Here is a 6,878-nt window from a genome sequence, read left to right as displayed (position 1 = left end):
TATATGTTGTCTCTATATCTGCTATATGTTGTCTCTATATCTTCTATATGTTGTCTCTATATTCTGTCTCTTATACACATCTAGATGTGTATAAGAGACAGACTTTATACCCTTCACTACTACTTTATACCCTGCACAACTACTTTATACCCTTCACAACTACTTTATACCCTTCACTGCTACTTTATACCCTTCACTACTACTTTATACCCTGCACAACTACTTTATACCCTGCACAACTATTTTATACCCTTCACAACTACTTTATACCCTTCACAACTACTTTATACCCTTCACAACTACTTTATACACTGCACAACTACTTTATACCCTTCACAACTACTTTATACCCTGCACAACTACTTTATACCCTGCAGCCTGCACAACTACTTTATACCCTTCACACTTTATACATTTCAAAATTACTCTATACCCTTCCAAATTACACTTCATACCTTCACAATTACACTTTATACCCTTCACAATTACAATTTATACCCTTCACAATTGGTGTTTTTACCCTTCACAATTACACTCTATACCCTGCCCTCATAAGTTTTACGGTACACATTAAGTAAGCAATAAATGTTATTTAATCTAAAGTTACACCTTAAAATTTGTCGATTTTTTATTTTGTTTGTAAATATTTCTGCATACACATATAATATGTATAACATATTTTTTATGTATTTAAACGAAAGAACATAACATTTTTTGTCGCTGACTTCAAAATTGTTTGGCGACACGATCATTACTTTTAAAACTGATTTATTAAGACAAAAAGTGTAGTCGCTCATCATTGAGAGGATAGAATTATAAATGAAAGTTTCAGATATACTAATGCATATAATATTAACAGCGATATACTAATGCATATACTATTAACAGCGATATACCAATGCATATACTATTAACAGCGATATACTAATGCATATACTATTAACAGCGATATACTAATGCATCAACGAAGAGAAGAGAACAATTAATAAGCAAGTTAATTTCATGTATTTACTGAATTGAAGATGGTAAACTCGGAAAATATTTTGATGGTATTGTTCAAATTGTGATACACTTTCTGCACCGGGCCAAACTGGGTAAGGACGACCCATGCAAGGTGCTATAGTGCATCGCTATTCAGACAAAGTCTGCTTCAATTCTCTGAGTGTAGACACAAGCACACAAATCAAGAGCGGCGGCAAGCATCGCAGCGCCGCTAAATGCAACCAAAATTTCTGGCAACTTTGGCAAGCTTGAGTGCCATCAACCCCATACCTCCCCTCCTCCACCCCCATCCCTCATCCCCCTCCTTTACCCCCGTCCATCATCCCCCTCCTTTACCCCAATCTCTCATTCTTCATCCCCTCCTTCTACCCATCCCTCATCCGTCATACCCCTCCTCCACCCCCGTCCCTCATCCCCCTCCTTCATCCCATCCCTCATCCCCCTCCTTCAACCCCCATCCCTCATCCTTCAGGCCCATTCATTTTTTGAGTGTATACATCGTGTGAAGCATTCCCCAACATGGGGGATGAGTGGGGGGGGGGAGCTTCGCCCCCCCGCCATACATACTAGGACTGCCTCAATGTTGCGCCAAAATCTGCCTCATAAACTTCAATTTATTCTCATGTGAAAAAATAAAGTATACATATAATAAAATAAATGAGCGTTCATATATAGTTCTAACACACACAGATAACGGTTAGAAATAACACACGTTATTTAACTTATTCCATATGTTGTCACTATATCTGCCAAATATGTTGTCTCTATATCTGCTATATGTTGTCTCTATATCTGCTATATATGTTTTCTATATCTGCTATACTGTATATGTTGTCTCTATATCTGTTATATATGTTGTCTCTATATCTGCAATATGTTGTCTCTATATCTGCTATATGTTGTCTCTATATCTGTTATATCTTCTATATGTTGTCACTATATCTGCCATATCTTGTCTCTATATCTGTTATATGTTGTCTCTATATCTGCTATATGTTGTCTCTATATCTGTTATATGTTGTCTCTATATCTAAGGCTGCAGCCGTTGCTGCAGCTCTATATAGCGCTGCATTCGAAAGACTTACAACAGCTGCATTCAGCAGCTGCGTGGTAGAGCAGACGAATGGCTGCAGCGGGCTGAATTAAGCTGCAGATGTATATCAGGGAGGACATACATCTGCAGCTGAATGCATGTTAATTCAGCATATACAAAAAAACTATAACTCAGTACTCACTGCAGTGAGTGACAGAGAACGCATTTTCTCGTCGACGAAAACGTGGTCACGGACAAACAGACGGGCGGACATGACGAGCACAATAGCGCCTTTTTTCCCCATAAATGAGAATTTGCGCTAAAAAAACAGTCATAATGCTGCCTACGTTCGAGTTTGTTCTCCCTTCCAAAATAACATCACTGACGGAAAACCAAAATTTCCTGCGGACGGTTATAGCAATAATTACTTGTTAACAAAATTTATTTAGAGTTTGAGGGTTGCTGCTAATGATTAATTTCTTATTAACTAGATTTATGAAAGATTATCGGCCTAATGCCTAATTTACACGATGGTTTTAACGCCTCCAGCCATGCCAAGTTTCGCAGCTTACCGCTGCCTTGTGGGTGCCAACGCGATGCTGGTATCATATATACCACCGGTAGTGCGCTATATAACATTAAATTAATGTCTTATACCACCAATATGTATCTATGCAATATCATTGTGATGTACATACGGTTAGTATAGCGATAGATAACATACATAGATAACAATCTATTCAATATATATAAACCCAATTATCAAGAATCTATATTTCAAGTAGAACGATAGAGAGCGTCGTATAACGTGCACCAAGTTAGTATACATGAATGAAATATAAAATGAAATACAGGACTACAAAATCAGTATTATATCACGGCTTTTGTGTGTAAAAAAATGTTTAAAAATTTTTGTCTTGTGGGAACCTCGATTGTTCGCCCGGAAAATGTTGAATGATAAGTTCTGAACCTGAAGAAATAACGTTTATACGTCCGTTTATACGTTATCCCGCTGAAAAATTCAGTAGTTCTAATCAGGTAATAAGTAACACACTGAAATATTTTCAAATCAGTATAAGGAATCCACTGAAACAATTCTGTAATCAGGAAATACTTGAAACACTGAAACTTTTTTCAGTGCACAAACACTGCGATTAAATTGAACTCCGCGGCAGCAACGAGCGTTCATTGCTTGCAGAGAGACTTGCGCCAAGACAAAGATTAAAAAAATTTATCTCTAAAGAATACAAAATAAAATAGTATCATTGCTTTAAGGTCCAATTAAACGAAATTTAAATTCTTCAAGCGAAAATTATTCTCGTTTAGTAGAAAGATGCGGCAATAAAGAAATGAGAAAGAGAGAAAGAAAAAGAGAAGGAGAGAGGGAAAAAATACTTAGAGGAAGAAATTCACCGAATAATCACAATAAGAATTTATAATGAGAGAAATGTGTGGTATAAAGTGACGCGTCTGGCACTGGCGAGAGTGCCGCGCCAATGCGAGCTTCCGATGTGCCAATTCGTTGCTTTTGCGAATTTATTTATTTGCGACTTATTCACAGACTTTGTGAATTTGTTTGCGATTTATTCACAGATTTTGTGATTTGTTTGCGATTTATTCACAGATTTTGCAAATTTATTTGCGATTTATTAGCAGATTTTACGAATTTATCTACGATTTACCTCTCGTGGGACTCATTTCACATCTCGAAACATTCAAATTTTCCACTAAAATCAAGTTTTATTATACAATAGAACATAAAATAAATACATAATAAAATTTCTTATTTATCAGTATAATGTTCTTATATTTTAATAAGCCCTATGCGTAAAAATGGGTAAATATGAGTAAATATGAGTAAATATGAGTAAATATGAGTAAATATGAGTATATATGACTCACAAGAGCAGATGCCGGCGCTGAGCGGGGCGCGAAGCTCGGCTAGCGCATCCTCTGCCACATAAAACAATCATTATAATATTGCAATACAATAAAACATTATAATTGTAATACGTGAAAATAATCAAGGAAAATCGTGGAAATAGTAAAGTAATATCATGAAATTAGTGGAGTAACATCACGAAAGTAGTAGAGTATCAGTATAAAAGTAGAAAAGTAACAGCACGAAGGGTAGAAAAAACATCACGAAAGAAGTAAAGTAACAGCATATAAGTAGAAAAGTAACAGCACGAAAGTAGTAGAGTATCAGTATAATAGTAGAAAAGTAACATCACGAAAGTAGTAGAGTATAAGTATAAAAGTGGAAAAGTAACAGCGCGAAAGTAGTAAAGTATCAGTTTAAAAGTAGAAAAGTAACAGCACGAAGGGTAGAAAAAACAGCATGAAAGAAGTAAAGTAACAGCATAAAAGTAAAAAGTAACATCACGAAAGTAGTAGAGTATAAGTAAAAAAGTGGAAAAGTAACAGCGCGAAAGTAGTAAAGTATCAGTTTAAAAGTAGAAAAGTAACAGCACGAAGGGTAGAAAAAACAGCACGAAAGAAGTAAAGTAACAGCATATAAGTAGAAAAGTAACAGCACGAAAGCAGTAACGCAACAACACGATAGTATGAAAGGAACAGCATGAAACTGGTAAAGTAACATCATGAAAACAATCGAGTAACTGCACGAAAGTAGCAAAGTTACCTCTCGAAAATAGTAAAGTAGCAGCACAAAAGTAGTAAAGTAAGGTATCACAAATTAAAAAATCATTTGTAACTGTAAGCATACGATGACATTCCTTCTAATCTCTATACCTTCAATAGTAATAATTTAATAGATTGCTGCCTAATGTAACAATATTCCATCGATTACTAATATCACTAATGCTAATTTTATAGATTAATACCTATAATATTTCCCTTGATAGTTACATTCTGTAGTGATATTTTTATAAATTTATACCTATAATATTTCCCTAGATTGTTACCTACTGTAATAATATTTTTATAGATCGCTACTTACTCGTATAATATTCCCCTAGATTGCTACCTATTGTAAAAGAATTGTTGTAACTTTAACAAGAGGTTTTCCATCGAGTAGAATCTAGAATCAGAGCTGGGCAGCGCTACTTGGAATTGTAGCGGCGCTACCGCTACCGCTACAGTAAAATGTAGCGCGCTACATTAGCCGCTACAATGGCCAAAGTTATTGGAAATCTCTAAATATTTATTGTTCTGCTATTGAGATTTATTCATTAACATTTAATGATAATAAAACATTTTTTAAAACATAACAATGCAACTTTATTGCAATTAACCTAACCGAACTAGTATGGGTTACCCCAGGGTTAGATACAGTAAATAAAAGTTACAGTTATTTTTATGTTTTATACCTTCCCTACATGGATGTGAACTTTAATCTACCAATCTAAGAAATTATCCACATATGCATATAAAAATCATTGTTTTTTTGTATATATATGTGGATTATTTTTGAGATTGGTAGATTAAAGTAGACATCCATGTAGGGAAGGTGAAACATAAAAATAACTGTGTAAAAATAACTGTAAGCAAACTGAAAGCTAAAAAACCTGTAAGTGGTAACTGGTAACAACTTAACAAGTAACAACTAACATGTNAGAGAGTAGAATTCTAGAATGAATTCTACTCACCGCAGAGAGTAGAATTCTAGAATGAATTCTACTCACCGCAGAGAGTAGAATTCAAGAATGAATTCTACTCACCGCAGAGAGTAGAATTCAAGAATGAATTCTACTCACCGCAGAGAGTAAAATTCATTTTAAAAAAGGTTTGATTAACCCGAAGTCGACACGGTTGCTGATGTAAAAACCATGCGCTACTGAAGCGAGAAAAAAACAAAATGTCAATTCTGCAATTTTATAACCTACTAATATAACCTTATTTGATAAATGTATACTAATTTGTATTTATTATTTTGCACAAGGATAGTTACAAGAGATTACCACTAGTGGCAATGCCATGCGGAAATTATAATTAACTTAACTTAATTAACTTAGGAAATAATTATAAAAATAATTGCTTAAGGGTAGAATAATAACTCTATTAAGCCAGCATAGAATAATAGATCTATTTAGCCAGCATAGAATAGATTTGTTAAAAAGTAATCAAGAGAAACGTAAAACAAGGCTAACGCGCTATATATTTTCTTATATATGTATTTTTCTACGAATTTTCTTAGTAGGCTACAAATAAAAAAAAAATATCATTTATGAATTGATAGGTAACTGAAGGTTTTAGAAAATCACATTCATGGATCACTAAGTTACCTATAAGATAGATTGAAAAAATTTGATTCATGGATAAATAGGTTACGATGGATGTTAAAAAATTAAATCCATAGATTAAAGTTTGCTGATAGTTTAAAAAAACGCATTTATGGATTGTTGTTAATTATTATCAACGTTAGAAATTATTTAATATGATCAACCTGCCTGGTGCAGACCGTAGCAACCTCGATAATTAACGTATAAATTATTTAATCAGCGTATTACTTTGCACTGCACTGCACTCACTGCACCAGACGCTGCACCGCAGCACCGCGCACCAGCGAGCACTGGCACAGTGCACGGCGCTATACCCTGCATCTGCACTGCATTGTGCACTCAAAGAAATTAGCGAAACTTTGTCCAAATTGCGATGCACTTTTTACGCTCTCTGTACGTGTCATTCATTCCCACTTTGGTCCGATAAAAATTCGTATCAGTGCTACGTGTAGAAAGTGTGCCACTATTTGGACATGATGACAGATCAATTTTTCCTCATCCATTTTTCTCGTAACAATGTCTTCTAATCTTCATATTTTTTTCTTAAATGTGAATTTTTTACCCAAATATAATCACATGATAAAATTTATCGAAACATT

At 34.5% G+C, this 6,878-nt stretch overlaps 1 protein-coding gene across 1 annotated transcript in view; it reads right to left on the bottom strand.

Annotated features, from left to right (window-relative positions):
- The window catches only part of LOC108681749, a 26,793-nt gene extending 20,328 nt beyond the window's left edge, over positions 1-6,465 (bottom strand). Inside the window, exons 1-2 of the mRNA XM_047879611.1 lie at positions 6,448-6,465; positions 3,938-3,988 (exon numbers count right to left, since the gene is read on the bottom strand). The gene's annotated coding sequence lies outside the window, so the exon portion shown is untranslated. The remainder of the gene's footprint in view (positions 1-3,937; positions 3,989-6,447) is intronic.
- Positions 6,466-6,878: the final 413 nt, after the last annotated feature.

Source organism: Hyalella azteca, unplaced genomic scaffold, assembly GCF_000764305.2.
Source record: "Hyalella azteca isolate HAZT.00-mixed unplaced genomic scaffold, Hazt_2.0.2 contig3411, whole genome shotgun sequence".
NCBI classification, from domain to species: domain Eukaryota; kingdom Metazoa; phylum Arthropoda; class Malacostraca; order Amphipoda; family Hyalellidae; genus Hyalella; species Hyalella azteca.
The sequence above is the reverse complement of the archived record's forward strand: the minus strand, read 5'-3'. Positions and strand labels throughout refer to the sequence as shown.